We start from the raw sequence: 16,419 nt of genomic DNA, 5'->3' as shown, positions 1-16,419 counted from the left end.
GAGTTTCTTGCCTTTTGGGAAATCTGAGGTGTTCTGCCAACGTTCAGTAGGTGTTCTGTAGGAGTTGTTCCACATGTAGATGTATTTCTGATGTATTTGTGGGGAGAAAGGTGATCTCCACTTCTTACTCCTCCGCCATCTTGAAGGTCTCCTGTACATAGTAGTTTGTACCTCTTAATCCCTTACCCCTATCTTGTCCCTCCCCTCTGCCTCCCCATTGGTCACCGCTAGTTTGTTCTTTATATCCGTGAGTCTGTTTCTGTTTTGTTATATTCATTCGTTTGTTTATTTTTTAGATTCTATTTGTAAGTGATAACATACAGTATTTGTCTTTTTCTGTGTTACTCATTTCACTAAGCATAATGCCCTCCAGGTCCATACATGTTGTTGCAAATGGCAAAAATTCATTCTTCTTTGTGGCTGAGTAATATTCCACTGTATAGGTATACAACATCTTCTTTATCCATTCTTCTGTTGATGGACACTTAGGTTGCTTCCATGTCTTGGCTATTGTAAATACCGCTGCTAAGAACACTGGGGTGTGACATATGTTTTTTAACAACCTTATTGAGATAACTGATGTACAATAAATTATACATATTTAAAGTCTAAAATTTGATGTTTTGATATAGGGATGCACCTATGAAACCATCACCACAATCAACATAATGAGCATATTCATCATTCCCAAGAGTAACCTTGTGCCCCTTTGTCATTGTTCCTTCACGTCCCTGCCCCATCCCAGGTAACTACTGATCTACTGTCTGTATAGATTAGATTGGATTTCTAGAATGTTATAAAAAAGGAATCATACCTTTGGGAGATTTGGCTTCTTTCACTCAGGATAATTATTTGGACATTCACCCCCATTGTACTTGCATCAATAGCACATTTCCTTCTATTGTTGCTTAGTGTCCATTGTACAGATAAACTACAGCTTGTTCAACCACTCATCTATGGAAGGACAGAATGGTCATTTCCCACTTCTTGGTATTACAGATGAAGCTGCTATACATATTCATGGGCTAGTCTTTGTATGGACACATGCTTTCATTTCTCTTGATTAAATACTTGATAGTAAAGTGGCTGGATCGTATGGTCAGTGTATGTTTAACATTTTAAGAAACAGCCAAACTGTTTTCTAAAGTGGTTGCCTACTTTACAGTCCTACCAGCAGTGTCTGATATTTCTAGTTGCTCCACATCCTCACCTACACACACTATAGTTGGCCTTTTAATTTTAGACATTCTACTAGGTGTGTAGTGGTTTCTCGTTGTGGTTTTAATTTGTATTTTCCTAACAACTCATAGTGTTGAGCTTTTCATGTGCATATTTACCACCCCGATTTCTTCTTTGGTGAAATGTCGGTTCAGTTTTTGCCCTGCTTTTTTTTTAATTGGGTTTTTGGTTTACTTATTATTGAGTGTTGAGAGTTCTTTTTATATATTGGATACAAGTCTTTTATCAGATATATGAATTCCAATATTATGTGCCTGTCAGTGGCTGTCTTTTCAGTCTTCTAATGTCTTTCAAAGAGCAGAAGATTTTAATTTTAATGAAGTTCAACTTATTAATTTTTTTCTTGTATAGATGGTTGCTTTGGTGTTGTGTTTAAAAATCTTTGCCTACTCCAAGGTCTCAAGGTATTTTCTTCTAAAAGTTTTATTGTTTTAGGTTTTATAGTTAGGTGTATCATTTATTTTGAGTTAGGTGTTATATATGTGAGGTACACATTGAAGTTCATTTTATGCATACAGATACCCAACTTGTTCCACTACCATGTGTTGAAAAGATTATTCTTTCTCCACTGAATTGCCTTTGCACCTTTGTGGAAAATCAGTTGTCCTTATATGTCTGGATATATTTTTAGACTCTATTCTGTTTCAGTGATGTATTGGTCACTTTAGACTGCATTCTACCCAGTGCCATACAAATCATGAGGTTTTTCAGGCTGGCTCATGGGAACAGGATCTATTCCCTTTCAGCTCCTTCTCCTAAACTGAGGGAATCCACCAGGTCCAACTTGGTTTCCCTATACTGCAGCCTGGAAACTCTCTCAAGGCACTAAGCTAGGGCAACATGGGCTCACCTTGGTTTATTTCCCATTTCTCAGGGGTCAGTGCCCTTCATTGCCTAGTGTCCAGTGTCTTGAAAACCATTGCTTCATATTTTTCATTTCTTTTAATTGTTTTGGTCAGGAGGGTAAATTCAGTTACTCCATCTTGGTCAGAAACACACTTATATATATGTCATATGCACACACACAGGAGATGTGTGTACATGTGTGTATATATATATATGTGTGTATCTATATATATATACACACATACACATATATACACACATACATATATCTATAACATGTATGTTTTAAATATTTTCCTAGACCAAGCTGACACTCAAATTTGATAATCTTGTTCTAGGATTATTACATAGATGCTTTTAAGAAATAATGTCTCCTCGGGTTGGCAGACTATGGCCCATGGGCCAAATCCAGTTCACCAGTTGTTTTTGCAAATAAAGTCTTATTGGCATGCAGCCATGGCCATTTATTTACCTAGGAATTGTCTGTCTGTGGCTGCTTTAATACCCTAATGCCAGAGCTGAGTGCTTGCTACAGAAACCATATGGCCCACAAGCCTAAAATATTTCCTATTGAGCCCTTTAGAGGAAACATTTGCTGACCACTGATCTAGTCCATGCAGCTCATTATGTAGAAAGCATGCCAAGGTCTCTGGTGGTGATCTCACATCTCCTGTTTCCGAGGAGGACCAAACTCTATGTCATTCTGTCCTTTATCCTGTCACTGCGTTAGGCTTTCTCCATAAAGTACAAGAGCTTGAAAGAAAAAAACAAATATAACTTGGAGGAGTAGATTTCTTCCTCAGGAAGGCCAGGAAAGAGAAAATCTTATTATAAAGGCCCTGGATTTTTGTCAGAATTAGGTGACCTTAGGTGTCTCCAGTAACAAAATACATAATTATATGTGGCTTAAGAAAAGCAGTTCAGTACCTTTGCTCATACCTTCTTTAGGTCCAGAACCTGTGAGAATGTCTTACAGGCTGTATATAAGGTTTGGTCCTCTGTGAGTAGGTAAGCTCTGATGCCCAGTCAGAGGGACCCCCCGCGGCATCTCTGCTGGAAAGACATGTCATGCTAGCCCCACAGAGAGCCAAACTGCACAAGCCTTGTCTCGTGTCTTGTGATTTACCAAGAGGAGGGCGATTCAGGCCTTCAAACCTGAGTTTGCAGAGTAAAGTTTTTCCATGAAAGAAGTCATTGTGCCTAGCCCCTCTCCCCAGCTGGGTGGGGCTCGAGGGTCACAGCCAACACACACAGCCGCCTCTCAACAGCATCAGTATGCTCCCCCCAGGCCCTGTACAGGGAACAGCTCCGCCTCTCAGAGCCCTTCCAGCCCCGGAGAAGCCGGGCCTTGAGGCCGAGGCCCACAGTCGGGTGGTGGTAGGTTCCTTCTGGCATTTTCTCCTCTCCTCGTTTGAAGGGCTGAGGACTGCAGAGCCCGGCTAGGGTGACATGCAGTTCCAGATGTCTGCTAAGAGCAACAGCGCTCTCGTTGACCAGAATCTCAAGCTAAAAGGTGAAAAAGTATTCCTGTCTCCCATCACTGAGGTTGTGACTAGGCCATGCCTACAAATCCTATCATGCCTATAAGGCAGCTATGGCTGGAATACAGGAGACCCAGGTCTGGAGTTGAAGGTGGAACTTACAGTCATTGGTCACATGTCAACCCCTCAAGGTAGGAGGGTTTATCAGAAAACATTTCAATAAATATTAATGCTCAAAGTTGAAAGCCTTGGTAAGGGGCCTAAAGAAGGCAAAATCTCACAGATAGATTGACTTATTCAATAAATATTTGTTGAGAGCCTATCATGTGCCAAGTTGAATTCTAGCTGGCGCCTCTTGAGTCTGGTGGGGAAAGTAATTCAAGTGAAGAGGACTCTGATAAAAAGAGGAAGAACTGGGGGCTTTGGGGGCCTGTAACAGAACCCCTGATCTGAGCTTTAGGCAAGGTTTCTCTGAGGAGGGGATATTTGGGCTGAGGTTAGGAGAGCGGGTGGAAATTATCTGAGTGAATAGAGGGCATTCCAGACAGAGGAATTCCAGAGCATTCCAGGCAGAGGAACCAGCAGAGGTTTTGAAGCAAGAAAACTGAAAGCATTTGAGCAACTGTCACAGGAATAACTAAGGGGAGAGTGGCCTAAGAGGAGGCCAAAGAGGACAGCGGGAGCAGATTGCCGACCTCTAAGCCACGGTAAGACTTTCACGCTTTGCTCTAAGTGTGATGGGAAATCTCTGAATGGTTTAAAAGCAGGAGAGAGACATCCCCTGATTTGTGTTTTGAAAAGCTTGTTCTGACCACCATGTAGAGGGTGGATTCTAGGGGAAGAGACAAGATGGAGCACGCCACTTAGGAAGTGGTTGCAGTATTGTAGGGAAGAGATAACCATGGCTTAGACTAGAGAGCTGGAGAGAACAGAAAGAGTGAATAAATTCAGGAATGTGTAGGAAGTAACATGGACGGGACTTGGTAAATAGATTAATGTGGGAAGGGAAAGATAATCCACAACCAGTAGATTCTCAGAAGCATCTGATTGTTTAGACTTTTCTCACTGCAATTCACATACCTCCTATGTGGTGAGGATACATTGTGGTCCATTCAAGTCAAGATGTTAGAATAAAATGGAAAGCTACATAGGTGTGCAACTGCAGAAAGTGTAGCTACAAGAAGAAGAATAGTCCAAAGCTTCTGTTGCTCAATCCCTTAACATACACCTGTTCAGCCACCACCAGTGCTAGGTCCTGTGCCCCCCCTCCCAGCCTTGGGGGAGCTCAGAAGTAGGAGGAGGGACAGAAAATCTCTAAAGAGTTGCAGAAGTCCGAGGGAAGAGAGGAGGGAGGTCTCTTTCTTTGGGACAGGGGAAATCGAAAAGGTTTAATAGAGGACTTTTCAAACTCAATCCTGAAGGTTGAGTAAAAGCATTCCAAACACTGATGCAATAAACACGTACTTACTGAGTCCCTTCTATGTTCTGGGGACCATTGAAGGCCCTCTGGGGATGTATCAGAGAACAAAATAGATAAAAGTCCCTTCTCTCATACTGCTTACACTGTAGCAGGAAAAGAGAAAATAAACAGAGTGAAGTAAAATGGCACAGTATGTTAGAAGGTGTTAAGTGCTATGAGAAAGGATAAAGCAGGGGACGAAGGATGGATAGTGCGTCTGTGGGAAGGAGGATGCAAATTTCAATTAGATGTTGGGGCGAGGACTCACTGAGACAGTAATCCTGGAGCAGAGATTTGAATGTGAGCTATAAGCCTCGTGTATGCCTGGAGGAAAAGAAGGCAGGAGCATCCCAGGCAGGGGAAAAGCGAGCATAGGGTCCTTGAGGCGGGCACGTGCCTCGTGTGTTCAGGAGCGACAGGGAGTCTGGTGCGGGATGGTGGGAGCAGAGTCATTGGGGTTGTGTTTGGAGAGAAAAGATCAGAGATAACAAGTCTGAGAGCAGATTGTGTAAGGCCTTGTGAGTGCTCATGCTAAAATAACAGTGAGAGAAGAATCTGTAGATGCCCAACTATATAAACAGACTCAATATTGCATCGAGCACCAGGAGCTTTTCCGGGTTTAAGCAAGGGCTGGCAGAAGTGATCTCTTTTATTGACAACCATGTGGCCAGCTGACGGTTATAGCGCTGACTCTAGTTAAACCCAGGCTTATCGGGCTGGCTCTGCTACAAGCCAATATTGCTGGCTCAATTTGACTCACATATGTTGTGCACCTGCTCCATCTACCTGGCCCCGAGCTGGGCTTCTGCAGGCACATCACTAGCCATTTCCTTCATCTAGGGAGGGGTTCCCAACTGCAAAATAGAGTCACCTGGGAAGTATAAAAAACAATGTTTCAACTGAGACTAATTCAGACAGAATCTCTGGGGGTGGAGCTAGGCATCTACTTTTAAAACTGATTCTCAGAACTTGAATGGAATTTAAAAGTCACCTCCTTATACTCTTCTACCCGTGTAGAGGCTGGTATGGGAAAATGATGTGTTTTATCATTTAGAATATTTTAGCCTGGCATTCAAGGCTCTGTGCTCTTCAGACTTAGCCTCTGTATTCATCCTTCCATCTTTTTCCTGCCTCAAATACAGTTGACCTTTGAACAACACGGGTTTGAACTGCACAGGATCCACTTATATGTGCTTTTTTATTTCAAAAAATATATAGGTGGTCCTCCCTATTTGCTGGTTTCACATCCACAGATTCAACCAATGACAGATTGAAGTTTCCATCTACAGTTGGTTGAATCCCCAGATGGGGAACCCAAGGACATGGAGGGCTGACCATGCTATGCCTTTATATAAGGGACTTGAGCATCGTGGACTTTAGTTTAGGCAGGGGGTCCTGGAACCATTCCACTGTGGATACAGAGGGCCGACTAGATTCCCTCCATTCCAGTCAAAGTTTTCCCTAGTAATTGCCATGGTCTTGAGCCTTCCTGGCCTGGAATACTATCTCCCATTCCTTCCTCTCTAACTAAATCCTAGAAGTCTTCAAGGCATAGTCAAGCCCTTCTGTGCAGCCTTCCTGTAACAAACCAGCCTGAGTGATCTCTCCCTGCCTACCTCCTAAGGCACCTGCTCTAGACCAGGGTTGGGCAAATTTTTTTGGTAAAGGGATGGATAGGAAATTCTTTAGGCGTCGAGGGCCATAATGTGTTGCAACGACTCAACTCTGCCCTTGTAGAGTACAGCAGCCTTAGACAATAAGTAAACAAACAGGTGTGCCCATGGGCCAGTAAAACTTTATTTACAGAAATAGAGCTGGACTTGGCACTCAGGCCATGGTTTGTCGACCCCTGCTGGAGACCACTGATGAGACACTTAACCTATGATACCGTGTATTATTAAAGATATTTCCCACCTGTGTCATATCTCCCAGCTAGATTCTAGGTCCTGGGGAGAGCAGATGCTGCATAGATATTCTCAGGCAATTTGAAACAGAGCTCAGGTAGCAGAGCCTTGGCTTAGAAGTTCTCTTGAGTCATTTCCATCTCTCATTTCTATTATAATCGTAGCTCTATCATCTGTCCCACATACTTCCACTCTCACCCCACCCTGTACACTTCCTGCTTCTTCTGGTACAGACTGGATTGGGCACTTCCTGAACCCAGTTAGGAGGAAATTCACACGGCAAAAGTCAATGAGTACTGTAGGCCACATCTGTTGGGAAACCACTTTTCACATGATAGTTCAGAAGACTAAGATCATCACTACTTCCTCTCTAAAGAGAGTTGTGGGAAGAGCAAGTTCTGATGGTCAAAGGTTAAGTAAAAATTAATCCACAGTGGGGACCGCACCCCATCAGAAATTGCAGGTGTAGCAAGGAAAGACCAAAACAAAACAAAACAAAAAAACCATGCAGGAGAAGGCTAGCATACTTGATGACGAAAGGGAAAGAAGAAAAACTTATCCTGACCCTTTTCAAAGAGACATGAGTTGGTGTCTGTTTCCTCATTTATATTGGAAGCCTGAGGTTTTGTCACGTGGAAAATGCTTTTGATTTCCTATAGCTTTGTCCACAAAGAGAATATGCTTTGCTATTGAGAAAAAGGGTCAGCATTTTGTGGTTGTTTATGGCACATGTTTATGTACTCTTGTCCTTTTTTTTTTTTTTAAATAAAATCCAAAGTAGTGAATAGAGCCCCCATGGGAACGGCAGAAAGCTCTATAGCACGTATAGTGTAAAATTAAATCGGTATTTCAGAGGGCATTTATGAGGAAGCCACAGGAAGGAGTATAGCGGTTCTTTGGACTGGGGTGAACATCCATAAATTTTAAAAGACACCAGAGCATAAGTGACCCTTAAAATAGTTGGACACAAAAAGCAAGGCAGTAAATCTCCCTGCCTAGCCACTGTTCCAAGCCACAGCAAGCATTCAGGCGCAGGCTTCTTTTAAGACTCCAAATAGTCAGGAACGGGGGACCTTGAGAAACTCACTCACACTTGCCCCTGCCCTTTCCTGGCACCAGGAAACAAGTCTCAGGCCCATCTGCCCTCCTCACCATGTTTAACAGGAGTGACGTGAAAGAGTTGGATGCCCCTGAAATAGACAGGTACTGAAAGTCCATCAGTGGGAAAATGAGGAACTCTACACTTTCCCTAATAAATCCTTCCTCAACCCTGAACCGGCTCTTGAAAATATCCATGCTGGTCCTGTGCCTCCTTGTGTCTGTGTGGTGCTAGAGGCCGTTTTACAGCAGTCTCAGGGCCCAGAGGCCACACAGGCTCATGGTAGAAAGGAAGGCAGGATCAGGGCCTAAGACCTCCTGCTTTGGTTCCCAGGGCACTCTGTAGAGCAGAGTAGAGGGTACCTCAGTTAAAGACCCATTTTCAAATCCTTAGCATCTGCCTCCTCATTTATAAATAATTGTCTTAGTCTGTTCGGGCTGCAATGACAAATGCCACAGACTGGGTAGCTTATAAACAGCAGAAATTTGTTTCTCACGTTTCTGGAGTCTGGAAGTTCAGGATTGTGGTACCAGCATGGTCACGTTCTGGTGAAGGCCCTCTTCCTGGTTCATAGCCAGCACGTTTTCATTGCGTCCTCACGAGGTGGAAAGGGCTAGGTAGGGATCTCTGTGGGGTCTTTCTTATAAGAACACTAACCTACTCATGAGAGCACCACCCTTCTGACTTAAGCAAAGGTCCCACCTCCTAATACCATCACATTGGGCATTAAGGTTTCAACATATCAATTTGGGGGGACACCAACATTCAGACCGTAGCAATAATGCCCATCTCACAGAATGAATTATACTAAGGGTTACATGAGATCTCGTATGCAACCTGCCCAGTTTAGGGCTTGGTCTAAAGTGGATCCTAATATATGTTCATTTCTTGCCTCTGTCCCTTACGTCCCTGTTGAATCTACCAACCAAGAAGTCCATTCTCTTCTGCACTATGATCTGCCACAAGTTCTTCCTTATAGGATCAGAACTTGTTGCTGTTGTGAGTGTGAATTACTGGGTGAAAATCACACAGGAGACAGGTACCTTATTGAAGGGTTCATTAAGTGCCAGGTTCTGGGTAGGAGGAAAGAAGCATGAGGTATGTCCCCTGACATCAAGGAACTCTTTATCTAGTTAGAAGACATCAACACAGAAGGAATGGTGAGAAAGCAGTATGAGGTAGATGAGGTGGGAGAATAGCTTTGTGGATTTATAATAAAGGACCAAGGTTTCCATCCTCTCCTAGAAGTTCTATTCCCATCTCTCCACCTGTCCCATGCTGTCTGTTGGAGTCTTGCACATGCACATTAGAGCTTGCATAGCACGGTGGTTGGGAGCACAGGCTCTGGAGCCAGAAGTCCTGGCTCTGTCATGTGCCAGCAGCTGCATGACCTCAAGCAAGTTCTCGAGGTTCTCTCTGCCTTTGAGTGTAAAGTGGAGGTAATAACTGCATATACCCCCAGGGTTTTTGAAAGGAGTAAATGAGGTAATATATGTAAAGCACTTAGACTAGTGCCTTGACACAGAGTAAGTGCTCAGTTAATGTTAGCCCTTGTCATCTTGGCAGTACATGCTCTTTTCCCAGCCCTCCCCTTCTTGAAGTAGAGGAACCAGGAAACTGAAAAATGCCCTGGGAGACTGTATTATATACTTGCAAGTTACTGAGAGAGTAAATCTTAAATGTTCTCACCACCAAAAAGAACTGGTAATTATGTGAGGTAATGGAGGTGTTAGCTAACGCTATGGTGGTCATCATTTTGCAATAAATAAGTGTATTAATTCATTACTTTGTACACCTTAAACTTCTACAATGTTATATGTTGATTATATCTCAATAAAAGCTAGAAAAGAAAAAAAAAAAAAAGAATGCCCTTGGGGGCCAGGTCCTGGAGGGAGGGATAAAGAAGCTAGATTCAGGCCTCAGTCAACCTACCTTTTCCTTAACTGACCCATTTTATGCTATTTATATTTCCTTTGTGTATTTGCTAGTTAACATATTTAAGTCAAGTTCCCTTTGACAACTCCAGCCTATCTCAGATAAATTAAACAAGAAGAAGGAAAGAGCTTTTGCCCACACCTGAACCAAAAGGATGAAAAGAGCATGAACTTTGGAATAGGATATGAACCCTGGTCAGGTCATACAACCTTTATGAGTCTTCCTTTCTGATGACTAAAAGGTGTTGATAACCTGCCTCTTAGGACAGATTTGAGAGTCACATGAGATTAAATGTGTGAAAACATACTGTAAACTCTAAAGCACTCTATAAAAGTTAGTCTCTGTCTTATTTCTGGGGCTAGAAGCAAGGATGGCAGCAAAGGTCAGATTTCTAGGGACCCCAAGGAGAAGGCAAAGCCTGGGGGGAAATTCTGAACCACTTGTGAAGCCCCCTTCTAGCCAAGGGCAGTTTCCTTACTTGCTCCTCTTGGCTACACAGTGGAATACAGATTTCACTGTTGTTTTTTAAGGGACTTTAGAAGAGGGTGCTAACTGTCCTGGAGAGTGTCGCTCATAAAATACAGAGAACTCAACAGCGTCTAAGTAGACTTCATGGGGAAATGGGACCTAGGCAGCACCATGAAGGAGATGGGATTGGACAGACCAAGAAAGGAACACAGGTGTGAATTAGACATCCCTCCATAGGAGGCAGGGAGCACTGGAACGCAGAAGACAAGGACCTGTCCTATATCCAGTGCTTGGCCTGTGGAGTCCAGATGCCTGGACTCACTTGGTTTTTTGTGCAAATTTATAACTGTAATGGAATCAAAACTCAGGCAGGGTCTCATCTCTAATCACTTACCTGTTGCCACTTGTAGGGGTTTGCAGCCTTCCACCTTTTCATGTGTTGTACCCTGGTATCTTTAGAAAACAATTGGAAAAGTTGAGTTTGGCAAATATTGTAGAGGTCAAGTTTGTTTAACTTCCTACCATAATTAGCTTCAGTTTCTTCTACCTTTTGTGAAGCAGGAGAATTTCTACCCAGCTTCTGCCTTATGGTACCTTTTGGTCTTCTGGATAAAAGTATTGAAGTCATTCCCATCTCTCTGTCTCTCTCACACCCACACACACCCCTTAACTTCCTCTCCTTGTTGCCCATGGGTGTTGGCCTTGATAGTCTAACTTTAGGACTTCCTTAGACCTTAAGGCCTCCAGAGTTTTAAAAAAGCAGCCCATTTAATTGTACTTTGCTCTTGAAAAGAAAAAAAGAGCAAGGTATGGTTTTCTTCGGGGTATCAGTTTGAATATCTTTTTCTGTGTCAAAAAAGTACCTTCCAGATACATAAGAAACTGGGAATGCTGGTTGCCTGTGAGGAGAGGAACAAGGAAGTTGGGGTAGAGGGGTGAGAGGGAGAATTTCACATCATTTGCTTTTGTTATCTTTACATTTTGAATCATGTATTAGCTATTCAAGAATAAATGAATAAAATCTAGATTGGAGACTAGTTCAATTCCACACATATTTCTAGTGCCTCTACTATGTGCCAAGAAATCCACGATTTCTTGACCATCACAGAGCTTCTGGGCTGGGCCTCTCATCTCATGGAAATATAGGACTAACCACTTGGGAAAACACCAGGGAAGGAGCCAGAATCTCATTATAGCACCCTTAAAATCACAATAAGGGGCTTCCCTGGTGGCGCAGTGGTTGAGAGTCCGCACGGGTTTGTGCCCCGGTCCGGGAAGATACCACATGCCGCGGAGCGGCTGGGCCCGTGAGCCATGGCCGCTGAGCCTGTGTGTCCAGAACCTGTGGCCTGCAACAGGAGAGGCCACTACAGTGAGAGGACCGTGTACCAAAAAAAAAAAAAAAAACACAATAAGGAACACACAGGTAGAGCTGAGTTTTGTTTTTTGTTTTGTTTTTCAATTTTAGTGAAGAATATTTGATTTATAATGTTGTGTTAATTTCTTCTGTACAGCAAAGTGACTCAGTTATACATATGCACACACACATATTGTGTATATATTCTTTTTCATATTCTTTTTCATTATGGTTTGTCACAGAATATTGAATATAGTTCCCTGTGCTATACAGTACGACCTTGCTGTTTATCCATCCTGAGTTTTGTTTTTGTTTCAAAGTTTCCATGAGCATTCTGGGACAGACTTAGCCAGGACACCCCCCATGCTAGGACTGCAGGTAACATTCCTGAAAACAGAAAAAGATTTGCACTGTCTTTGAAAACGTATACAGCTTAAAAAGGATTTTGTTGACCATCTGCTGTTCCCTACCCACTTTAGCCTATGAAAGCACATCTTAGAAAGCAGACTGGACCAGAGGTAGGTTAGGCCAAAGGAAAAAATGATGATAACAGTAATTGTACTCTTATTCTAGAAACATAACCTAGTAATATGTCTATATCTGTTTGAAAGTTCAAACTCTCTTTTATCCTTCACCTTCAATACTTTATCTCTGAGAGGTATGTAGAAAGACAAGTTTCATTCCAGAAACATCATTCTGTCAAGTATCTTTTTATGTGAAAATCCATTATGATTATGGAATTCTCCATTTCTCTGTTGGCAGTGCCTGCTCAGAAATAAAGAGCTCCCTATAACTTTTGTTGCCAAGGAGATAAGACCAAAAATTCATTCAAGGCCCTTTCTGGAACATGGCAGGGACCCTTGTATCTAACGTGTGACTCTGAAATGCTATCGAGAGAGATAAGCCAGCACGAGACTGTGTGTCTGTTGTCCTGCCAGCTTCCTGAGCCCAGAAAAAGAATTTAGGCACAGAAGAAAATGACCACAGTGTTCCTATCTGCACAATAAACGCTGCACCTCCTCTTAATTCTTCTCCTTGTAATCCTGCTGTTCTCAACTTTAATGAATTTTCGCGGCATCTCGGATCTTTGCTGAAAGCCACAGTTCAGAGACTGACTCTCACTAGGAGTTCAGAAATGCCTAACAGGGAGATGGAGAATGCCTAGAGATTGTGCTGAAAATTTTTCTTTGAAGCACACTAAAATTGGTCCTAAAATGGTGTTGTTGCAGTGAAAAAAAATATTATGCAAAGTTAAATTAGAGGTAAAATGAAGTAAAACAAAACATGTTAAGTAGGCTTTACGGGGCTATAAATATGAGCTTTTTTAAAAAAAAAACCAACAAACACATTCTGTTCCATGTCTTTTGAAGGATTTTCCCTCCTTTCTCCACCTGGCTTCTCCTCTGAAAATGGGTCCTCTCTAGCCATTAAATACTACAGTCAACTCAAAGTCTGTAACATAATAACTTTTAGTCAAATGCTGACGATTTCTTCTCAAGTCTTTAAATAACTCATTAAAATCTGATTCAACATATGTAAACTCTAACAACCCCATCTTCTGAGCCATCAACCATTTTGCTGCTTTGAATACTCACAGTTATCAGTTTCCCAACCCTCCAGATTCTGAGATCTTGGTGGATAAAGCAGGTTTTTGTCACTCCTTTCCCATGTTGTTTTATTTCTTGATTGGTGTAGGAATTTCTTTTTTCATTACCATACTTTTATTTTGAAATAATCTCAACTTTACAAAAAAAATGTTGGAAGTGTAATACAAAGAACTTTTTCTACCTGATCCATTTGGGAGTGAGTTGATGACATGATACCCCATCACCAGTGTATATTTCCTTCAAGTTTTGCCAGTTGTCCCAATAATGTCTTTAATAGCAAAAGCAACCAGTCCCTAATTACACATTGCACTTAGTTGTCATGTCTCTTAAGTCTTTTTCCATCTGGAACAGTTCCTCAGGCTACCCTTGACTTACACGACCTTAACCATTTTGAAGATTATGGGCCTATTATTTTAAAACATGTTCCTCAATTTGGATTTGTCTCATGTTTCCTCAACAATTATATTCAAGTTATGCACCTTTGGTAGGAACAGCACAGAAGTGATGCTGTTTTCTCGTTGGCCCCAATCACATGACCATGACTGCCATTGTACCACTATGGCTGATGTTAATTCCAGTTGCTTGATTAAGGTGGTATCTGGCAGGCTTTTCCATCATAACGTTACTCTTTTTTCCCTTGTAATGAGTATTTTGTGAAGAGGTGCTTGGAGACTATGGTAAATACCTCATTTCTCACTGAACTTACAATGTATTCATTTATTTATTTATATCTGCATGGACTCACGGATTCCTGTCATATCCAATAGGTTATAATCTACTACTACCCCTTTATTATTTCGATGTAAAAAATATTTCCCAGATTCAGCCAACGAGAGCCCCTTTAAGATGACTCCTGTACCCTCTGACATGTCCATATCTTTGAGAACTTCATTACTTTCTGGCACAACAAGATATTCCACCTTGAACTTTCCCTGTTCCAGTCTTGGAGAAAAGTATTTAGAAACCAAGATCTCAAGGTCAGGTCTGCTCATTGCTATTGGAGGGTCACTACTCATGGGCCCTCTCAGTGCACAGAAGTAAAGAATGTATATGTATAAGTATGTATATGCATATACACATGCATTAACACACTATATTTCTGTATTTATCTATACATTGGGACCTGTGGGTCCTTCCCTGTATCTACAATTCTTTCCAACACCACAGTATTTATTCTAATTTTCACCCTTTCCATATTTGTAATTCTCTGGCACCCACTCTCCTTAATGTATTTACTTATTTAATCAAGCCATCTCTATATAACCAATGTCCTATCACCACTGCCTCTAACCCCACACAGTGCTGGTTTGAGAATTTCTAAACAGCAACCAAAGTGCTCTAGGCTCCGGAGCTAAAGAGTGAAACAGGTGGAGAGCAAGAAGAGTGGACGCTGGGCAGTGCCCAGCCTTTATACTCTGTGTTGCTGGAAGGCTTAGCTTGGCCAGATCCCTGATTGCTACCCCCTAGGCCAGGCACTTTTTACAACATCAGATCTTAGGTTGCCAGAGAATGCTACCATGTTGCATGTTTCTGACTTTGAATGAGAGAATGCTATCACTGGGACCCTTTTCCCTCCTGTTCTCTAGCTCAGGAGTTCATAACCTGGGGTCCATGAGCTCTGGGGACTCTGTAAGCCCCCAGTATATGTGCAAGTGTGCTTTTCTCTGGTGACAGAATCACAGCTTTCTTGAGATTCTCAAAGAGATCCATGACCAAGCAACATTAACTATTTGCTATATATCAAAGGTTAAAAACAGATTCAATCTTACTAATAAGCAAAGCAAATAAAAATGAGATATTTGTTGAATATGAGATTAGTAAAGAAAAGTATTTATGAAATCTGTATGAGTTTCCTATTGCTGCTGTAACAAAGTACCACAAATTTAGTGGCTTAAAACACCACAAATTTATTCTTACAGTTCTGGAGGTCAGAAGTCTAAAGGAGTCTTACTGGGCTAAAGTTAAGGTCAGTCAAGTGTGTTTCTTCTGGAGGCCCTAGGGGGAAAGCCATTTTCTTGCCTTTTCCAGCTTCCAGAGCCACCTACATCCTTTGGCCCTTCTTCTGTCTTCAAGACCAACAGCTGGTATCTTCACATCTCTCTCTGACTCTGACCCTCTATTCTCCCAATTGTTAGGACCCTTGTGATTACATTGGGCCTACCTGGACAATCAAGGATAATCTCCCAGATCAGCTCGGTGCTTTGTGACCGCCTGGAGGGGTGGGATGGGGAGGGTGGGAGGGAGGGAGATGCATGAGGGAAGGGATGTGGGAACAGATGTATATGTATGACTGATTCACTTTGTTGTAAAGCAGAAACTAATTTAAAAAATAAAAATAAATAAATAAATTAATTAATTTTAAAAAAGGATAATCTCCCATTTCACCATCCTTTCTTTTTTTTCTTTTTTTTTTAAATGTGGAGCCCACCCATCTAAACTATGCTTGACAGATGGTTACCTATCTTTTATTTTACATTGGATCATAGTTGATTAACAGTGTTTTGTTAGTTTCAGGTGTACAGCAAAGTGATTCAGTTATACATATACATGGATCTATTCCTTTTCAAATTCTTTTCCCTTTTAGGTTGTTACATAATATTGAGCAGAGTCCCCTGTACTATACAGTAGGTCCTTTTTGGTTATCCATTTTAAATACAGCAGTGTATAGATGTGAATCCCAAACTCTCTAACTATCCCTCTCCTCTCTGGTGACCATAAGTTCACTCTCTAAGTCTGTGTGTCTGTTTCTGTTTTGTAAATAAGTTCATTTGCAACATTTTTCTTAGATTCCACAGATGGGTGATATCATATGATATTTGTCTTTCTCTGACTTATGACAGTCTCTAGGTCCATCCATTGTTGATACAAATGGCATTATTTCATTCTTTTTAATGGCTGAGTAATATTCCATTGTGTATATGTATCACATCTTCTTTATCCATTTGTCTGTCGATGAACATTTATGTTGCTTCCATGTCTTGGCTATTGTAAACAGTGCTGCAATGAACATTGGAGTGCATGTAT

General features: G+C 41.8%; 1 protein-coding gene across 3 annotated transcripts in view; it reads left to right on the top strand.

The window, feature by feature from the left end:
* Nucleotides 1-16,419, top strand: part of ADAMTSL1 (ADAMTS like 1) — a 473,180-nt gene that overhangs the window by 390,431 nt on the left and 66,330 nt on the right. The gene's annotated exons all lie outside the window — the stretch shown is intronic.

The sequence above is a fragment of the Mesoplodon mirus genome (assembly GCF_964341445.2).
Source record: "Mesoplodon mirus genome assembly, chromosome: 1".
Taxonomy (NCBI): domain Eukaryota; kingdom Metazoa; phylum Chordata; class Mammalia; order Artiodactyla; family Ziphiidae; genus Mesoplodon; species Mesoplodon mirus.
Note: the sequence above shows the minus strand (reverse complement) of the source record. Positions and strands in the feature narration are given on the sequence as shown.